General features: G+C 42.9%; 1 pseudogene; it reads right to left on the reverse strand.

Annotated features, from left to right (window-relative positions):
* Positions 1-12677: 12677 nt before the first annotated feature.
* On the reverse strand, positions 12678-12822 carry LOC118995607 (uncharacterized; annotated as a pseudogene).
* Between the last annotated feature and the right edge of the window lie 9608 nt (positions 12823-22430).

Raw genomic sequence — 22430 nt, forward strand, 5'->3', positions numbered from 1 at the left:
TTTTTCAGTGGCATAAAAAGAATATCAACCTCTTTTAATTTTATTTTAACACAGGTTTTCAGTTATTTGCAACAACAATAAAAAGTGCTAGTATTGATACATAGATCCAAGGGAAAAATGAATTTTGACTGGTAAAAAAAAATCTACAGCAAGGCTCTGGCTGGTGTAGACCAGTTGCTTGGAGCATCCTCCCATAAAGGAAGGTCGGGGGCTCGACTTCCGGGCAGGGCACACGCCTAGGTTGCAGGTTTGATCCCGGTCGGGATGTATACGATCCCTGGTCTGGGCATGTATGAGAGGCAACCCATCCATAGCTCTCTCACATCAATATTTCTTTCTCTCCCTTCCCCTCTCTCAAAAAGGCAATGAAAAAAATGTCCTCGGGTGAGGACTAAAAAAAATCTAAATTAAGAAATACCATCTCAAAGACTAAAGGAAGCCTTTCTGACCTATAATTCTACGCAGGACTCCCCACCAGGCCCCCCAGGCACCGTCACAAATAAGCGTGTGAGGTAAGTGAGAACAGGATGCCTTAACCGTTCCTCAGGTTCTGCCTGCAAAGACCTTGGCTATTTTTTATTTTTTTTTCTATTTTTTTCTCTCTGAACAAAACTGGAACTGAGGATTAGACACAATTTCTTTTTCATTCAAGGCCCAGATGGCAGACAGCAAAAACTTAATTTCTGGTCTCTTGGTAGAAATTTGAGGACTGTCTGCTCTTAAGATTTTAAGTAATTCAGTCAAGTGACTATAGCACTGTAGGTTTGGGAATTGCCCGTCTTCAGTTTTGTCGTTGTTTTGTTTTGTCCTTAATAATTTTAGCATCTTAATATTCACCGTCCATCTCAGAGAACATCCGCAGGGTGCCCCCCAGGGTCTGACACCGTGGGTTGTTTACAGGCCGAGGGTCCCCGAAGACTGAGCTGTGAGCCGCGGAAGCTTTCCAAGGACTGGTGTAATGAAACTCAGAGAGCGTCTGGAACATTTGGGAATTACGCCGTGAGAGGATGCCTTGAGGGAAGGTTGACAATAGGAGAACAATGACATGCGAGAGAGGCAGATTGGGTCAAAACGGAATCTGGGTTGGCAGTGGTATTCTGGAGAAGGCTTTTAAACTTCCAGATTTGACTCAGCACACAGTTTTAGGGAGGGGTGCAGTGTAGACAGGACTCTAGGGTGGTCCCCGTGCTGTCCCATCTCCTCCTCTCACCACCCCCCAAGCAGCCTGCATAATCTTCCCTACTGTGAATCTGCTGGCTTTTTCTCCCCTGATTACATTACATTAGGCAGCACAGGTGACTGTAAGAAAAAAACACTACCGAGATGTATATCACCGAATGGCCGGACACCATTAAAAGCTTGCAGTTATCTCTGGCTGGTAAAGAGGAATCCAGAAATTTGGAGCATGAAAGGATTCAACTCGCCATTGTTGGCCTGGAGGAGGAGAAGCCACAGGGCAAGGAATGCGGATGGCCTCTAGTTGCCAAGAGCAGGGCCCAGCTGACAACTGGGAGGGAGACGGCAGTCTTAGTCCTGCCTCTGCAAACACGATATTCCAGGCACCATATTCCAGCCGTGATTCAGTGGACGGCTGCACGTGCCACCGTGGTCCCATAAAAGTATAATGGATTAAAAGCAAGTTTGTTTGAGACATTGAAAGGCTGGATCTGACTGTGATGTCGAATTCGCTGCAAGCCCCAGGTGGTTTAAATAGTGGATAAGGAGTCTCAGCCTGCTGTCCACCTGCAGCCGGGCCTTAATTGGTGAGTGAGCCAGACCAGTGGGCTGGAGAACAGGGGAGACCATTCCACGCCCTCCACACACACTTCCCTCCATTTCCGTTTTTCTCTCTTTCCTCCTGTTCCCCTCCGCTCTCTCCCTCCTACTCCCTTATTACTTTCCTCTCCCTTTTGCCTCCCCTCCCCTTCTTTCCCTCTGTCCCTCCGCAACCCTCCTTCTGCCCCTGCAGTACTCGTGCTCACACACATACACTTTATCTTCCATACCGTATTTTTCCTGTGCCTTTTCTGTGTTTAGGTACGCAAGTACAATTGCCTGCAGTATTCAGTACAGAAACTTGCCCACAGGTCTGTAGCCCTGGAGCAACGGGCTGCACCACACAGCCCAGGTGTGTAGAAGGTTCTGCCTTCCACGTTCATATGCGTGCACTCTGTGGTGTTCTCACAACGATGAGATCGCCTAACAACATTCCTCAGAATATATTCTCTCATGCGAGACATGACTATAACTCAAGTCTACCAATAGCAAGACTGAGCTTAGAAGCTGATTTCTTCTCAGAGGCTCCAGACAAGGACTCAGTCCAGCAGACACCTTGATTTGGGCCTTGAGTTTATCTTGAAGAGAGAGCCCAGACACACTGTGCTGAACTTCTGACCTACAGAACTGTCAGCTAAAAAATGGGTGCTGTTTGAAGCCTCCAAAGCTGTGGTCAGTTGTAACACAGCAATAGATAACAAATACATTTTTCAAATCCCAACGATTAACAGAAAATTATGTTCTCAGGAACAGGGAAGAAAGAATGTAAGGAGGTGGCTACTGAAGAAAAGATTATTCACATATAAAGAGCAAGGAGCTAACAGTAACACAACTTAGAACACAGGCGGCAAACACAAGGCCCACAGGCCAAATCCGGCTCTCCACCTTGTTTTATCTGGCCGGGCACCTGTTTCTACCTGGTGGCAGCACCAAGCTCTCACTTAACTGTTAGGGAGTAGTTACATTTATACAGTCCTAAAATCACATTCTGACCTTTGAAGGCAACCATGAGGCTGATGTGGCCCCCAGGGAACATGAGTTTGACACCCCTGACTTAGACCTACCTATCTCAATACTAGTCACCTGACTGGGTTTTGGATAAGACAGTTTGCTGACACAGAAGATACATGAAAATCACATAAGAATAGATATAGTCTTTATAACTTCTGAACACTGGAACACTGGTAGCAACGTTTGGGAATAAATAACAGTAACCTATAGCTACATTTACAATTCAGCTAATTACATATGAATTCATTGGCAATATGTATGATTGTGATAGATACTTACCAATGACAGGACAAATGTGTAAGAACCTGTGATTTACTACCAGAGCTTAGCAGATCCCCAGCTTAGCAAATGGTCTCAGCCAACATGGGGGTTAAGAAATCTGAGATGATGGAATAATCTAATATTTATGTCTCTCCGTTTTCACATTAACCCCTAAACCAATTATTTTTTCACTTTTATGGAGTGATTTTGAATCATTTCCACCAACTACAGATTGACAGGTTAAGTAACAAATGGTGGATTGAGGTAGCTTTTTCATTTATTCAGAGTTGTATCTGGTTATGTACAACTTCATATATGTGAATCTTGAAGTCCTTATTTTTGAGAATAATGTGAAGCTATCATTCACAAAATGTGTTTTTAATGGACTTTAATTTTTACAGTAGTTTTCGTTTCATGGCAACATTGAACAGAAAGTATAGAGATTTCTACATTTTTCCTTTTCCCACACATGCGTGGCCTCCCCTATTATCGCTCCCCCTCTGAGTGGTATATTTGTTCCAATTGATTAATTTATATTGATACATTAGTATCACCCAAAATCCATATTTTACATTATGGTTCACTACTGGTGGTGTACATTTTACGGGTTTGGACAAACATTACAGAGTTATTTCGCTGCCCTAAAAACCCTCTGTGTTGTGCTTGTTCATTCATCCTTCCCTCAACCCCAGGAAACTGATCTTTTACTGTGTTCAGTTTTGCCTTTTCTAAAATGTCATGTGTTGGAAACATACATTATGTAGCCTTTTCAGGTGGGCTTCTTTCACTTAGTAATATGCATTTAAGTTTCCTAAGTGTCTCTTCATGGCTTAATAGCTCATTTCTTTTTAGCATCAAATAATATTCCTTTGGCTGGATGTACCACAGTTCAACTATTCACCTACTGAAGGATATCTTGGTTGCTTCCAAGTTCTGAGAACTATGAATACGCCGACTATAAACATTCATGTTCAGATTTTTGTGTGTATGTAGGTTTTCAATGACTTTGGGTAAATACCAAGGAATACAACTGCTGGATCATATGAGACGAGTACCTTTAGTTTTGTAAGAAATCACCAAACTGTCTTCCACAGTGGCTGCACCGTTTTGTATTTCCACAAGAAGAGCTCCTGCTTCTCTCCATCCTTGCCAGCACTTGGTATCGCCAGTGTTCTGGATTTTTGTAATTCTAATCAGTGTGTAACAGAATGTCACTGTGTGTTAATTTCCCTTCTGACATGTGACCTGGGACAACTTTTCATATGCTTATTTGCCATTTTCTTTGGTGAGTCATCTGGCAAGGTCTTTGGCACATTTTTAAATTGGGTTGTTTGTTTTCTTATTGTTGAGTTTTAAGTGTTCTTTGTATATTTTAATAACAGTCCTTTATCAGATGTGGCTTTTGCAAATATTTACCCCCAGTCTTTTTACTCTCTTGACAGTGTCTTCTGCAGAACAGAAATTTTTAGTTTTAGTGAAGTCCACCTTATCAATTCTTTCATGTATGGATCATTTCTTTGGGGCTGTATTTAAATAGTCATTGCCAAAATCAAGGTCATCTGGCTCTTTCCCCCATGTTGTCTTCCAGGAGCTGTTCTTGTACAGCTCTGTATGTGACATGTAGGCCCATAATCCATTTCATGTTAATTTTGGGGAGGGGTGTAAGAACTGTGCCTAGATTCATTTTTTGTATGTGGATGTCTGTGGGGGAAACTTTGCACGCAAGTCCCTCCGTCTGCCACGGATGAAAATAAAACTACCAAGACATGATCTGCTTGGGGAGGAGAGGTGGTCAATCTCTCAAAGGATAAGGACTAAGAGCCCCTTCCTCAATGGCTTTTATTAGGTTCGTAACATGCAGGAATACAGGTAAAGCTCATCAATCAGTGTCAGGTGGCAAGGATCAAACAATAGACAACATTACAAAGAAATCTGAGGGCTTAATCTGAGTCAGTGTCTGTCAGGTAAGGGGGCTGCAAAAACTTGGGAAGACATACTCATTTCCTGCTCTGATCCTTGTCATATGAATGAAAACACTTAGCAAAGCAGGCTTCACAAAGACTTTACAAATTCTTTCTTATGCCTATCACCCGGGAACCCGCTCTAGCTGGCAAAGGGCTGCACCGCCCTCTTCATCATAGGTTTTTAGGCTCATGTGGATTAGAGCCAGAAAGTGCTTCTCCGGGTGGAAATGGGGACTCAGGCTATGTCAGAATAGCTGGGGAGTGAGGGTCCATCACCCCTTCTTTGCTGCAGCTTCCTGAGTCCTTCCTTGAGGGCCTCCCAAGTGATCATGTCTGGCTTAGGTTGCCCCCCCCCCAGGGGTCTTACCTGTCATTTACTAACTGACCAAGCATTGGGGGCCAGAGACGGATGAAGCAGAAGCAGCGCTGCTGCCAGAAATAAGCTTTGTCTCCTTAGTGGCTCATAGTCCGATGGTCACTCGCTCAGCCTTAGCCATGGGGGGTTTACACCTCCTGAAACCAGGCAGGGCGGTTCCCAACAGATGTCCACTTATTTCAAAACTGTTTATTAGAATGCAAAGTTTTTCACTTCTCTATCAACTTTTATTGAATAATGCCTGCTAGTATCTTCTTGTATCTTTGTTTCTAACAATAATGAATCTCCCTAAAAACTTAGGATGCAGGCATTTCCTATAAAGACCCAGCAATTGTGTTGCTTTCATTCATTTCTCTCACAACTGCTCTGAAGCTAGCTTAGTAGTGTGACCTTATTTTACAAGTAGAAAAGCTGAGGGACAGAGAAAGAACAAAAGCTGCCTTGCTCCCCCCGCAGAGCCCGCAGCAGTGAGAACTCACATGTGCTGTCTCTAACTCTTGCCTGAGTGTCTGATGCAGGAAGGTCACATACTTTTACTCTGTCACTGAGAAACCTTGAATTACCCAATCACAAGGAATATGAGAAACACTTCTTTTTGTTTTATCTTCACCCAAGAATATGTTTTCATTGCTTTTTTAGAGAGAGAGGAAAGGAGAGAGAGAAACATCAGTGTGAGAGAGAAGCACCAACTGGTTGCCTCCTACACAGACCTGGGCCAGAGATCAAACCCACAACCTAGGTATGTGCACTGGCTGGGAATCGAACCCACAACCTTTCGTCTACAGGACGATGCTTCAACCAAACTGGGCCACACTGGCCAGGGCTGAAAACGATTTCTTATCAGGAAAGGAGGCATCTTATAGTCTCAATCCTGATACTACAAGAGCAAAAACTTCTAACCCTGTTCCCTTTGCTCTCTTTGGTGGTAATGCTAAGAAAAAAACAAGCATTCAAAATTGTGAGGCTAAATTACAGGAGAAGGGAAATATTGGGTGCATACCTTAAAATGTTATGCTCACTTTCTGCAAATGATTTTTCAGGAAAGGAATAGCAAATGACAATTCTGGAGAGGACCAGAACACATACGGATTATTTTAGAAGCAGAAAGAAGATGCTTGTATCAAACTCCAGAGGTCCCAAGTCAAACACTACTATTCCTAATTGAACACAACACTACTGATTTTTGTGATTACTTTGCTTGTGCATGGCTGAAAAAAATAGTTGATATGACAAATGCATTGATTCCTCCAAAGAATATTCTAGGATTTGTGGGACTGTGTACAGTCCTTTTTCAACCTTGCAGCCTAGCCTTCCTCTTGACTACTTTATTTGCTTGCTGCTCCAATTGCCCCAAATCAATGCTGCTGTTCCCAGAAGTTTCTCTACAGCCAAGCTGCCTGTCAGTTCCAAGTGCACGTGGTCCCAAAGCACTGGGTTCAAACTCATGTTCCTTCGCAAGTTGTTTATATATTGAGTCTAACGACCACATTTGAGATACTATGGCTCAGAAAGAGGAACCGGGACCTCCCAAAAATGCACTGGATTAGCCGCCAATATTTTTAACACAAAATTTTTTGATTAAAATACAACTATTTTAATCTCCCAACAAGGTATTTTGTAAGTGTGATATTACTTTTTACTTTGTTCCTGAGTAAAACATCAGCTTCTAACATCTCTATCAAAATTCTTAGTAGCTCTTCTCCTTGCCGGTAGCATTCACTCCATTAGAACTTAACTTCTCTTCCCCAGTCATCTACTTTGTCTTGCTGATTTTATACTCTATGTCAACATTTACATCCTTAGCTATTCTCTGAACAAAGTAGGGTGTCCTGGGAGTTTGGAAGACAACACATTGCAGTGGGGAGGACATGGTCTATGGGGACAGTCTTAGATTGGACACACATGAACTGAGAGACTCTGGACATGCTCACTCCCACTAATGCCTACCCCATATGTTGTGTGAAGGTAAAACACACAGTTCTGTGCAGTCAACATGCATGGAATTGGTGTTTGATTTCAGTCACTTAACTTCTTTGTCTCAACCTTTTCATCTTTAAAATAGTAGTGATAATACATGGACTAGCTCTGCAGTGGAAATAAGAGAAAGCCCACAGAGCACGTGGGGAGCAGGGAGCCCTCAGTGAATGAACACCCGTCCTCCCACCCCTGATCGACATGGAGATGACAACCTGGCCACAAGTTTTATGGTTCTGTCACTCTTAAAACATACACCTTTAATGGACTCCCTAGGTTGGAGAATACTGCAACCTTTGTTCTTCCTATGATTGGAATACATCAGAATTGGGATTCTGGCAGCAACTACATTAGAATCAAGTAGATAATCTCTATGCTCCCTTCCTACTTTATCATTTTGTACTAAAAGAAGTAGTATTGTCTGGAATCCAGCAGAAAAATAACTGATTGGATTTGTGCTTAACGATTCCACAAAGTGGTCTTTGAAATGTGTTAGAATGGGCTACCGAACTCTATCAGTTTCTTATTTTTATGGTAACAAATCACCACAAACTAAGCTGCTTAAAACAATATATATCTGTTTTCTTTCAGTTTGGGAGGTCAGGAACCTAAAATCAAGGTGTAGGCAGGGCCGCATTCCTTTGGAGGTTTCAGGGGTAATTTTATTTCCTTGACTTTTTCGTCTTCTGGAAATTCCTGCATTCATTGGCTCGTGGCCCCTTCTGCAGGTCACTCCAACGTCTTTCTTCCATCATCGCATCTCCTACTACTGACTCCAGTCCTTCTACCTCCCTCATACAAAAACCCTGAAGATCACAGCATCCCACCCAGACAACCCAGGATAATTGCCCCATCTCAAAATCCTTCATTTAACCACTTCTGCAAAGTCCCCTTTACTATGTGAGCCAAATGTAGGAAATTAAGTAGGACACTAAATTCTGAAAGTGCCAAAAGTTAAGGTTGTCATGGTAACGAGAACACAGCAACAGAACAAAACCTGTTCTTCAGAAGGATACACTAATGCTTTGCACAGTTATGAGCTGCTCAAAGAGCTGCTTTCATTCAATGATCCAGACTTCTTTACAACCACACATTAGCTGTTATTCTGTGGCTAAAAGACAATACATGGCTTGCCTGACCCAATTCAGTTCCACAAATATTTAGGTGTCATCCACTACATGTAAGAAGTGTAAGATGTAGAGCTAAGTTCTCAGAGGATACAAATATGAGTAAGACATGAAGTCCTGACCCCCAAAACTTTTCATCCAGGGCTAAGCACACAAATGATGATGGAAAAAGTTCATGAAGCAGAAAGAGTGCTAAGGGAAGTCAAAGAGGTGAGAGGGTTCAGACTGCTGGAACACAAAAGTCTCCTGGATCAGGCAGCATTTGAAATGGATGGGATATTTACAAGAAGGTGGCAACACCCCAGTGAAGCTCCGAGCTAGAAAGAGCAGAGTGTGTAGGAAAACAGTAACAGTGTGGCTGAAATAAAGGTTACATGGAGGGGTCTTAAGACAGGCTATAATGTAATTAGCAGGTATCCGTGTTTTAAATAAGGATATTACCCAAATTTGAAAGGTCAAAGATCTCCTCCTATCTCTACTTCACCTGATTCTCCTACTGTGACATCTTTTCAGAAAAGCCCTTATCTGATTTTTTTCAGACTTTTTACTGTTCATGCTGTTTCATGGCTACAAGCCTTGGCACATCTTGTCTCCTGGTACCTGAAATGCAAGGCAGAAGTTATTGTATGGATTTTCCAGATAAGCACATTGAAAACCAGAGATAAATTTCCAAAGCCTACACAGGAAGGAAGTGGTGAAGCAAGCGTTTAAATGTTGTCTGACTACAAAGACCAAGTGATTTTTTTTACTTTGATTATTGAAGGTACTACTTTGCATTGCGATTTCTTGTTGAATGGCTCACCCCACAATTGACCTGTGAGTATCTTATGCATAAGGTTCATACCTTCCTCACTTTTGTATCCTCAAAATCTAATTCAATGATGAACACACACAGCAGGACCTAAGTTTTGTTGCATGAGTGAATAAATAAATTTTAGGCAAGCAAAAACTGAAGGCAACATTTCCCTGTGAAGATAAAGCCTTTTTCCATTGACCAATGGTGTCAATTGTATGCCCAGTTACAGCAAAACTTGATGGGCTTTATTCATCAACTGGTTATTTATAATAATTTTTTAAAATCAATATGAACTTCAGGGATGTCCCTTCCCTCATCTTCATTTATGCTTGTCCCTCTCCCTTCAGTTCTGCCCAAAACATGTTCTCGGAAGAGTTGAGACACATAATCTCCAACCATGCTGGTATCCTTGGAAGAGGTCGTCTAGCACTCCCGCCAACTGGGTTTTTATCTCCTGTGGTCTAGGGACCTCACCAAAAACTTGAATATTACCCAATATCATAGGGCACCACTGACTTCTCAGAGTCCTATTTGAACTGGCTTCCAGAAAGGCTCGGGCTTCCTTCTGTCCCTCCTTTTCTGGAAGTTTTTTTTTTTTTTTATCATCTAAGGACACTGCAATGATCCTTTCTTTTTTCTAATCACAGTAAGAGACATTCATTTACTCTGTTTGTGACTCCACCCAACCTTGATAAGCCTCCCAAGCGACTTTAATCCTGAGTTTTTTTCCCTCTGGGTTTATGCGCTCTGACTAGTGCCTTTCTACGAGATCTGTGACATTAAACATTTCTTAGGAGACAGGTTATTTACTCTTCATGCATGACTCTACCCTGGTTCGAGTTTTTGAGTATTGTAAAGATTGCCAGCATCTCTTCAAAATCACCAAGTACAAATTTTGGAGTAGTAGTGAATTTGTCTTCTGTCCCATATCCTGAATGCTAAATTGGTTGCCAAATCCTGCCAATGTCTTCTACACCAAATTTTTCCTAACTCTCCCTTCCCTTCTGTCTCTCACTCACTATAGGTTTGCTGGGCTTATTGTATTTTTCAGACATCTTTGCCTTTATGCTAGCCATGTTACTACTGACAAAGGTGTTCTCTTTGTATTTTAAATGGGGCAATTTCACTCTTTAAACCATAATGGAATCTTACACACCTTTTGATCACATCACAAGCCTTCAGGCTTCCCGTCAAGATGGCTGCATAGGTAAATGTGGTACTCACACCCTCTCACACCACATGAAAATTACAACTAAACAACAGAACAACCATCATTCAGAACCACTTGAAATCTAGCTAAACAGAAGTCCTACAACTGAGGATATAAATAAGGAGCCATAGCAAGGCTTGTGGGAGGGGCAGAGATGCGGAACAGGCTGACCCCACACCCACATGTGGCAAATAAAAATTATGATATCCGCTCTGGCTGGTGTAGCTCAGTGGATTGAGCATGAGCCTGTGAACCAAAGGATTGAGGTTCGATTCCCAGTCAGGGCACATGCCTGGGTTGCAGGCCAGTTCCCAGCAGGGGATGCACGAGCGGCAACCATACATTGATATTTCTCTCCCTCTCTCCTTCCCTTCCCCTCTAAAGATAAATAAATAAAATCAAAAAAGTTTTTTTATTGTGATATCCTACTACATAGGTCCCTACTGAAGAACAAAGGGCGCCAGCCCCACACTAGACCCCCCAGCCCAGGGTTCTACACCAGGAAGAGAAGACCCTATAACTTCTGGCTGTAAATACCAGCAGGGATTGTGGCTGAGTGAGATGGGAGGATTCTGGAATCCCAGGCAGTTCCTCTTAAAGGGCCGGTGCATGGACTTACTCAGACTCACTCCCTCTGAGCTCCAGCTCAGGGGCAGCAGCTTGAAAGGGACCAGAGACATATGGGGAGGAACTGAACTATCTGGCATCATGGCAAGAGCTAGAGGGGCAGCTTTCTCCCAGGCAGAAGTGCGAGCAGAAGCCATTGTCCCTTTCCGGAGCGCTCTCCCTTCATAGCAGGGAAGCGGGTGCCATATCTGAGACTCCATCAATCTGGTTCACACTGTTCACCCCCTCAACTCTGGTGATTCCCTGAGACCCCACCTCAACCAACTGCAGACCCACCCAAGCTGTTTCCAGTGGCTTTTCCATACAAATAGAAGATAGGACAGCAAAAAGAAAAAATAATCCAAAAAATTAGGATTAGTATAAATAGCCTCTACAACAACTTTAAGTGTACCAACATTCACATCATGGAGGGTACCAGAAGAGAGAGAGCAAGAAATTGAAAACCTATGTGAAAAAATGTTGGAAAAGTTCTCTAACTTGGCGAAGGAGATAGACATACAAGTAGAGGAAGCACAGAAAGTCCTGAAGAAGATGAACCCAAAGAGGCTCACACAAAGACACATCATAATTAAAGGGCAAAAGTTAAAGACAGAGAGAAAATCTTAAAAGCAGCAAGAGAAAAGCAGTTAGTTACCTACAAGGGAGTTCCCATAAAATTGTTAGTTGATTTCTCAAAAGAAACTTTACAGGAGAGAAGGGGTCAGCAAGAAATATTCAGACTGATGAAAAGCAAGGACCTGCAACCAAGATTATCCTACCCAGCAAAGCTATCTTTTAGATTTAAAGGATAAAGCGCTTCCCCAACCAGAAAAAGCTAAAGGTGTTCATCACCACCAAACCAGTATTACATGAAATGTTAAAGGGTCTTCTTTAAGAAGAAAAAAAATAAAAGATATGAACAATAAAATGTGAATAAATACATGTCTATCAATAACTAAATCTATAAAACAAAATAAACAAACAAGCAGAACAGAAACAGACTCATAGATACAGAGAACTTTTTGACAGTTGCCAGATTGGCAGGGGGTGGGTGGATGGGTGAAAAAGGTAAAGGAATTAAGAAGTACAAATTGGTTGTGACAGAGTAGTCATGGGACTACAGTATAGAGAATATTATTAATAATATTCTAACAACTATGTATGGTGTCAGATGGGCACAAGATTTATCAGGATGATCACTTAGTAAATTATATAATACCTAATCACAAGGATGTACACCTGAAACTAATATAATGCCATATGTCAACTGTAATTAAAAAATAAAAAATGACTTGCAGTGATGAATACAAAATATAATATACAGACAATGTATTACAGAAGTGTACACCTGAAACCTGTGTAATTTTATTAATCAATGTCACCTCAATAAATTTAATAAATAAGAAAATAATGATTTTTGCACTTCATCAAGATGCTCCAAACTACCTGAATTCTTTAGCTTCCTTCCATGTCCAAAAGTCCCCCCCTCCTTGATGATCTCACCCAACTCTGCACTTTCAGCCTCTCTCTTCTGCTTCTCCACTTATTGATTGATTAGTTGACCGATGGACTGATTTAGTGTGCCCCAGCCATGAGCCAGCTCTGGCCACCCACGCACGCAACAAGCTTGGATGAACTAAGGACTGTGCACCTGCACTGCCCCTGACTGATACGAGAGCAACACCACCAGTCAGGTGTGTCCTCGCCCATCGCCAGGGGGGTCGCTTCTCCATTCATTTAAATCATTTCAGAAATTCTCTCCTCCCATGGAGTCTTATTGATTAGGTAGATCCCATTCTACCTGGAAATCCTGTCAGCAAGATCCTCGAAATATGTGCAATGTGTCCACGCCCAGTGCTTCTGCCTCGGTCAGCTGACGTCCCCCCCACTGCAGCAGCCGTGGCCCCCGCAGAGCTCCCTGCCTGCCACACTCCATCTGCTCTCAACACAATGTTCCACTGATCCTTTTCTTTAAATCCGCACCTGAGGATATGCTTACTGATTTTAGAGAGAGGACGGGAAAGAAAGGGAGAGACACATCCACGTGAGAAATCAGGTGTCTCCCAAACACACCCCAACCAGGATTAAACCTACAACCTAGGTATGTGCCCTGACTTGGAATCAAACCCACAGCCTTTCAGTGTATGGGATATGCTCCAACCAATCGAGCCACCCAGCCAGGGCTCCATTAACCCTTTTAAAAATTGAATCAACTCACTTTCCTTCCCTTCTTAAAATCCTAAATGGCTCCCAAGTCGGTCCTTGAAAAGGCCAAGTCCTGCATGGTCTACAAGGGCCTCCCAAGTCCCACCTCTGCCCTCTGAGTTCTCATCGCTCTCCCTCTCGCCTCTCCCCCTTGCCAAGTGCCTTCCAACCACACACTGGCAGGGTCATCTGCTCTCCAGGGGTCCTGGCATTTGCTATCCCTCCTACTTGGGTCACAATCTCCCCATTCACCTATTTCTTCAAGTCACTGTTTAAATATCGTCTTATCCATCCTGGTAGCAGGGCCTACATAGAGTGCCCCACTTAAAAATGTAGTTCATGCCCTTTCTCGGCTTTGCTTTTCTCCGTGGCACTGATCACCATCTAATAGGCTAAGATCGGTTTATTTGCTTATTATTTGTCTCCACCCACTGAAAATCCAGTACCCTGAAGACAAGAATTTGTGTCTATATATTTTTTTACGGAACAGTGACAGGAATAGCGCCTGGCACAACACAGACTTGTCCAATGAATGAAACCACATTACTCAAAGTTTTATATTTTGTTCTCATTACTGTTAAAACCTCATAGAGATACAGAACACATCAAACACAGCGTCCACGGTGCAGAAGCACAGATTCAGTGGTTTCACACTTTGGTGTGTTGTTTATAAGTGACAGAGCCACGCTATTTGGCTTGTAAAGTCATAAATAACAACACATTCAGTGCATTCAGAACCTGAAAAGGGCCCCTGAGCCACCAGGCTCTCAGCTGGGAACCCAGACTAGAATAATAGACACAATTCAAAAGTGGAACAAAAAGAGAAGTTACCTTGTGAGAATAACAAGAAGATACATGCAATACTCAGAAAAAGTTGTCTCTAATCGTTTTACTTGCAAATATTAGGGTTTTATTAAGGTGTCAGATCTTTTTCTCCAGTTCACACAATGCCAGAAAGGAAAAAAAAGGCACCAGATCCTCAGTTTACATAAACAGTGAGCTATAACATTCAATAAATAATAAAATAACAATGGGCTAGATAAACAGTTCTGAATTTGAAATGATGCTTTGTTGTCTTAGATTTAATTGCTACCATTCATATAAAATGTTTACCATTGGCCACACAGAATAAATAAGAGTCTGAATCCTTTGGCTGCCGAGCCTTATTATAAAACAATTCTTTGCCTGCATCAGCCCCTCCACTTGAAGTGGCAAAGATGATAAGATGATGCTGCTGCCATCCCGGCTGGCTAGTGGGTGAGGGGAGCTGCCATAAGGCGACCACTCAGAAACACGCTCCAGTAAACAGATGGGTCTTCACAGTGCCCTGAAGGCAAACAGACCTGGCTCTGCTGGACCGGGGGAGGGAGTGCATTCCAGGGTCCTGCGTCCCTGCTTGAGAATACGCTGTCCCTGAGTTCCCCGACTTCAAACCTCCAGCTCCTTGATCTCCCAACCATGGAAGAATCACAACGCACCACAGTGCTGCCTGGCTGTCCAGATAGAAGCCAACCAGCACCCGAACCTGCTGGGCCAGGTGCACCGGGAGCCCGCGCTGTCAGAGTAGCGCAGGTGTAAAGACATTGCAAGGAAAGGGGAGGAGGGCTTTGATAATTATCACCGCTCTGCAAACTCGAGGAAGCATGTCTTCTGTCCTTTGTTGCCACGGTTCAAGCGCCGTCTTCACTCTAATGCTTTTAAAGGGGAAAGAATTTATCAACATGTTCCTATGTTTAACGTGCAAACCCTGCTCCCTCTGCCTCGAACACAATTGTAACGTGCTATTACTAATTTCAGTGGTAGGTGTTCCGGTTTTGAAAATGTTATTTGGTCAAAGTTGAGATTTTACGTACACAGGGATAAACACACAATGTTGTTTGGTACAGCACTGTTGTTATAGCAACAAAAAGTAACATGGAAAACAGCATCCATAAATAGAGGCAGTTAAAGAAATTGTCACACAAACACAAAATGGAATAATACATAGCTCATAAAAATTACACATGGAAAGATGTCCATGATAAATGTAAAACTTATGTACTTTCTCACTTCATTAAAAATGTAAATGTTTGTCTTTATGTAGAGAAATATTTAGGAAGATATTAACAGACTGTTTCAGAGGACTTCACATTCTATTTCATATATTCCTGTAAGTTTTTTAAGTTTGCGACAAGTATCTATTATATTTTTTGAAGATTTTATTTATGTATTTTTAGAAAAGGAGGGAGAGAGGGAAACATCAATGTGTGGTTGCCTCTCGTGCGCCCCCTACTGGAGACCTGGCCTGCAACCCAGGCATGTGCCCTGACTGGAAACCCGTGACCCTTTGGTTCTCAGGCCTGCATTCAATCCACTAAGACACACCAGCCAGGGCTCTACGATGTCTATAAACAAAAACCATGTTCATATGTGTGTGTGCATGCACCTGTGTGTATAATTAAGTTCTCCAAGCTTCAGGCATAATGAATCCAAAGTAATAAATGGCACCGAGTAATGGTAATTAATTTGTAATTAATTGTATCTATAGAAGAGACTTATATTATGCCCTTTATCACTTCATAAGAAATATGGACCCCTAAAATTAGAAAACTGAGGTGGTTCATAGAAAAAAACAATTTCTTTTCTTTTGACTCAAAAGCACCTGTAACTACCTATTAACTCCAATAATCCACATGAAGCCAATGATGTAAAGATAATATAAATTTTAGTGAAAACTGCTGTCTCTATAGAAATGTCCTTGTTCCCTTGAACTCCCTCTCTTCCAACTCTACCCACCATCGTTCCCCTGTAAGCTCAGGCCCCAAGACCTGGGAACACTTTCTTGCTTGTTCCTAAGTGATGGGATATCACCACACAGAACACACTTAGTAAGATTCCAAAGTTTACCCTTCCCATATTTTCTAAGATTACTTATGACAGAAACACATAGACTGCCTTGTACACTGCATCACTTTTATAAAGATCTGACTTTCATTGCAAAATGTGGTAAGCACAGAAAACAATTTTAAGATGGATAAAGAAAATTAAATCCTCACTACCTCTCCCATAAAAGACCTGAGAAATTGTTTGAAAGCTCTCACTGACTACTCTATGCTTAGAAAGGTCCAAATTACAGATTAGCCTATCTTTTATTAAAGTGGACTTCTAACAACCTCTCTGTGGATGATAAATTTAAATAAATATTTCTCTGCTGCCATCTTGTGGATTATTGAGGTAATGCAGTCAAAGCTCAGGAACAGACAAATCTAGTCTTCCGCCCCCAAATTATGCCAGATGAGAAAAGACTGATTCCTTAAAGCCAGTTATTTGACAGAATAAAATATAATTTAATGTATATGACATTCTACTTTTAACATATTAAACCTGATACTAAGAAATAGGTTTATTTTTAAGTTTAAGGTCTTTTAACTGTTAAATGTTTTTGCCTCAATAGAGACACAAAGTGCTTTGCCACTGCTTAGTAAGGCAATAATTAATACTAAAGATGTCATAAAATTTCTATGTAAAGCAACGATCACTAAAAAAACTAGCTTTTCATTCACACTGTTGGCATTATCTCTACCACCAAATACTAAAATTTAGGAAGGAAAGTTAAAATCCCCTACCTAAAAGATAATATACATAGAATGTCAGCCTAACGCCAAGCCCAGTCCCTCATGCCATTGAGAAATGACTCCAAAATACATGGCGAGAATTAATTTACGGTCTTGGACAAGGGGGGGAGGGGGCAGTCAGGCAAAAGAAGGCCCCCACCACCCCTCCGTGGCCTGGGCTCTGTCCGAGGACCCTGCCCTAACATCTGTGATCGGCAGCCCTCTCCAGAGCATGAACCCCTGGGGAGGACATGTGAGCTCACCTGGTCATGTGGCTGTGCCACGGAACCCAGAACACCCACCCAAAGGGTCCCGGCCAGCCTGCTTTCTCCTCGGTGAACTAGGAGCGTGACTGCTGCAGAGCTGTCCACCACAGGGACTGGGAGCGGGGAAGGGTAGGGCGTGGCAAGGGGACCCAGGATTGTGATACACTGACTCATAAAAGAAATATATATTTGTTCTTCATCTGTTTCTGGCACAGAGCTCCTAAAACCCTTGGCATTTCCTAGGTGATGAGAGCACAAATGTGTCTTTTATGTTAATCGGGTGACTTTCAGAAAACACCTAGGGATGTGTAGATGCCAGAGGAGCCAATCGTGTGATTGGAGGTTTAGAACTTTCAGTGACCGAAGCTGCCGGTTGAATCAATCTCCAACAGTCAATGACTGAATCGATCATGCCTATGTAATGAAGCCTCCTTAATAACCCAAAGGATGGGGTTCAGTGAGCTTCGAAGTTGGTGATCGAGCAGAGGTGTTGGGAGAACAGTGGGCAGTCTTGGAGAGGGCAGGGAATTTCTGCACCTTCTCCCCATACGTTGCCCTATGCATCTCCTCCACTTGACTCTTCCTGAGTTCTACATCCTTTTACAATAAACAGGTAAACTAGTAAGCAAAGTGTTTCTGGGTTCTGTGAGCTGCTCCTCCAAACCAGTCAAACCCAAGGAAGAAGCCTTTAAAACTTCCAACCTATCTCTGGGCAGTCAGATGCTCAGGTGACAACCTGGACTTGCATTGGCATCTGAAGTGGGGGGGGGGGGCGGTCTTGTGGAAATGAGCCTTTAATCTGTGGGAGCTGATGCTCTCTCCAAATGGTGTCAGAATCGAGTTGAACTGTAGGACATCCAGTTGATGTCAGAGAATTGCTTGATGGTGCTGGAAAATACCTCAGAATTGGTGTCAGAATTCTGAGTAGCCTCATTCCTGCTCAGATGCTCAACATGGTCCTGGTGGACGAAGGCTGCTGTAAAATTTGGAGATACATTTGATGCATGGCTGCCAACCTCACTGTCAAGGGCAGACTACTTCACACTTACCTCCTGCAACACATCTGGACTCACAGGCATTCCATGCAGTACCCAAGTTTTAGGGTCAGCAATAAACCCAGAAAAGGGACACAGGGGAGAAAATAGAAATTCTTATTAGTCATAATGTGTGTATTGGAGACCTGAAGAAGAAACTAGAAAAAACATTTTGCTTTCTACTCCCCACTTATGTCCCCAGTAAATATGAAAAAGCATAGAATTTCCTCACTTGAGAAGGACTTCAAAGGATACAGTATTAGAAGAAACTTTATAAGACCCTTTATATTTGTTCTTCAGAATCCCATGAACAAGACCTAGGAATAAGGATTTCCACACTCCTGGCTACACCAGCATCTTTCAGCAGGTAAGGACTGTACACAGTCGATCAGTTTTAAAGAAAGGTGGGAAAGAAAGCAGGCTACCAACATGTGCTCTTGGCTGGATATATTTTGGCTTCTGGTTGCATTTCGTTGGTTCTATGGGAAGAGAGGAGCACCAACCTCATAGCTCACACCTTCTGAGTCAGATCCTGGCATCAACAGGACTCCCTCTCCATTAGGCTCTGCTGAACCTAAATTTGAGGCCCTTTGAGATAGAATATTATTAGAGTGACTGGGAGGAGCACCTAGGGTTGCTAGATTCAGGAAAAAGAAGAAAAATTTTGAGGATACCGAGTTATATTAAAATTTGAGGTAAAAAAATAATTGGGACACACATATATGAAAATGTATTCATTGTTGATGTAAAATTTTTCTAATGAGCATCCTGAATTTTACCTAGCAAGCTTAATCTCCCCCTTCCCCAAAGACAGTATTAAAGGAAGTTAACATCTCAGCTAGAGAAAAAGAAACAAACTGATAGTTTCTTATCAACTCAAAGCTATTTTTGATTATTAAAATAAAATAGCACAAGAATACTCTGAGTAACAAGTTTTCCCGAATATGGGGGGGAAAAGTAAGGCAAATTATCAGAAGGTTATAATTTAAGGTAAAATTGAAAGTCAGGTAGAATTATGCAGCTCAATAGTTCAGGTATTTAGTAAGAACCACTGCATGAAGGCACCATACTCTGCACTGGGAAGAGCAAGTTCAACAACACGCAGCCCCATTTCCAAGCAGCCACAGTCTAGAAGAGGGAAGAGACAGAGGAGATGATACACATGCAATGTAGACAGGAGTACAGAGCACAAGCGGATTTCATGCCTCTCTTCTGCCCCCACTAATGACGTGTGACTATCAGGTGAGGAGATTTATTTTTTTTAATGGACCAAAACTGTCCTCACTAACTCTTGATGAACACCAAACCCTACACATTGTCTGTCATACGGTAAAATGTCAAAGCTGGAAATGACCTTACAAATCTCATCCAGTGCCCGTTTGATAATCCCCAAGCCAGCAGCCACAGGCATCAGGGCGGCTGCCCTCCGTCTACAGGCTCCAGCCAGAGGCCCCCCCTGGCTGCTGCTTCCTCAGGTGAGGTCTGGCCGTGAGGATGGACAGATCCATTTCTCGGTCCAAATAACAATAAGTTCCTGCTTCCAGAAACAAAAGTTTTCAAAGCAGAATTTTTTAAAGAGCTACAAGAAAGACTGCTGCCACACTGTCGCATTCCGGTTAGAGCTCGGAAGTGCAGGGCGGGTTAGGAAGGCAAGCAAAAAGTTATTAATGTCAGAGGTCATTCTTCCAGCTTATTCAGTAGGTAAAATCTACTCGTTCTATTCTTTGTCCTCATGTGGTTATGTCAACAGGCTAATCTCTGGACTTAGTAAAACACACCAGTTCAGAAAATTCACATTGCATTGGTAATTGGTTCACAGAGCAGGCAGAGTACGAAAATAAGACTTAAAAGTTACTGATGATGAATTACTTGGCAATTATTTATTGTCAAAGGTCCTTCTTCCCTCTGTCTGTCACTTCAAAGAATAAGGAGAGGGAGGAAGAATAGAGCTGAGATTCAGTCTCTGGGAGAGATGAGTAAAATGACCTCAAAATAGTGGAATATTTGTCTCCACTTAGCTCTTACTTCCCTTCCTTCAAGTCTTCTTGTATTTAGACGTCTTCCTCTGGCGAGTCCTTGACGTCACGTTGGGAAAGCCTTGTTTCCGCCTTCCCCGTAACTGCCCACGCTCCTGCTTTCGACATAAGAAACATCCAAACCTGCAGAGATTTTTTATAACAGCTTATTTGAACCAATCAGATCGAAACACTCCTGAGAATGACAGTTTTGCAGTGTGTTTTATCCACTTGGAAATTAAGGAGGGAGTGTCAGGAAGATTACATGAAAGTAAAAGGCAGCAAGGCAGAGATGCGACAATAGGGTCGTTCCCAAGGTCATGTACTCTCCTGAGAGTAGTTACGCCTCTGAGGGGGTCTGAAAAGGAGATTTTGAAGGCGTGTTAACCTGGATGCACAGAAGCAATGGACAGGGCTTGCTCAAGGCAGAGGTAAGCCTTTTACTAAAGATGTTATACACCTGAGGTGTGTGACCTGCCCAGTTAGGAAATTATGGTCAGATCACCCTGCGAGGTTATTTTCAGTCACTGGATTTGTCAGCTTTATCAAAGAGCCCCCTTTTCGCCCATATACTATATACTCAAGTATAGGCCAATCTCTTCTAGAAACCAAAAAGCTAATTAGGACAATTCCTACTAAAATGTAAATGATTTTAAATAGTTTATAAGCTTGCTAACCACCACCCCCCGGCAAATCCCTGTTCTAACAACATTTTTTTAAAACTTCAGGAATAAACACAGACACACTTTTTGTCAATAAGGGTTTCTTCCCATGCCCCGCTCCCACGATCAGTAATGGTGAGACACAGACACCCCTAGACAGACCATTTCTATGGTGTACACTGGCCAGTCCTTAGTTTCCATTTCATCATCATGATTTAAATGCTACTTTTATTTCTAACTTGAGAATTGACAAATTAAGCATGGGTGGTTACATTTTGTAATTATAGCTAAAATACAGAATATAAATATCATAAACTAGCTAAGGAATTAATGACAAAAAAGTAGTAAACTAGAAGCTGGAAGAGAAGAGAAGGGGTTCGGAAACAGGTGGAGGCTACTCGGAAGGGATAAGCGATCATCTTACTAGAAGGTATGTATTAGTTATGTATCGCTGCACAAAAAAATATAGCAGCCCCCACAAAAACAGTGACTCGAAAGACCAATAAACATTTCCTCTTTCATTTTAATTATATTTTATTTATTTTGCTATTACGATGGTCCCAATTTCCCCCCCTTTGCCCTCCTCCACCCAGCACCCCCCACTCCCTCCAGAGCCTTGGTTGCTGTTGGTAGGTCAATGGGAGGGATTTACCCAGGCCAGTCAGCCACAGGACTGGCTGTGACCACCGACCCCCAACCTCTACCCTCCGTGGAGGATCAGCTGTGCTGGGGCAGGGTGGTGGAGCTCTGACACGGTCTTTAGCTGCCCCATGGGTGCACAGGCTCTGGGGTTTCCCAGGTGGTACAGGCCATAGTCAGCACCCTCCTGTGTTCTGCCCAGGACCACCCTGAGCTATAAAGCACTCTGAGGTGGTTGCTACTTGTCCTGGGCTTGGAGATTTCCAGGCAAACCAAGCTGTGAATCCCATGCTGGGCCTGGGGCTCACCGAGGCCGGCTGTTGCTTGTTTGATAGGATTTAGGAAGTGATAAAGCATGAGCCAAGACCAGCCATTCATTTAGAAAAGTCATGCTTGACAGTTTGGCAGGGCCTATAAGTTGGGCGGGGTGTAGTCTCAGGGGACCTCCAGGACAGGACAAGCAGTGTTAGCCAGGTTGATGGGGTCTCAGATATTGTACCAGTCTGCCAGCTCTGTGGAGGGAGAGCTCAGAAAAGGGACAATGGCCTCTGCCTGTCTTTCTGGGAGAAAGCTGTCCCCCAGCACCCACCCTGATGCCAGACACTTCGGTTCCTCCCTGTTGCCGCTGGTGCCTTTCAAGCTGCTACCCCAGTGCTGGAGCTCAGAGGGAATGAGTCTGAGTAAGTCTGTGTGTGGGTTCTTTAAGGGGAACTGCTTGGGACTCTAGAATTTTCTCCCACTGATTCAATCCTGCTGGTTTTTGGAGCCAGAAGTTGTGGTGATTGTCTTCCTGGCACCAGAACCCTGGGCTGAGGGACCCAGTGTGGACCTGAGACTCCTTGCTCCTGAGAAATCCCTCCTGAATTTTTATCTACCACATATGGATGTGGGAGCAGCCTGTTCTGTGTCTCCATC

This window comes from Sturnira hondurensis, unplaced genomic scaffold, assembly GCF_014824575.4.
Source record: "Sturnira hondurensis isolate 20B ecotype Veracruz unplaced genomic scaffold, ASM1482457v3 Scaffold0010128, whole genome shotgun sequence".
Taxonomy (NCBI): domain Eukaryota; kingdom Metazoa; phylum Chordata; class Mammalia; order Chiroptera; family Phyllostomidae; genus Sturnira; species Sturnira hondurensis.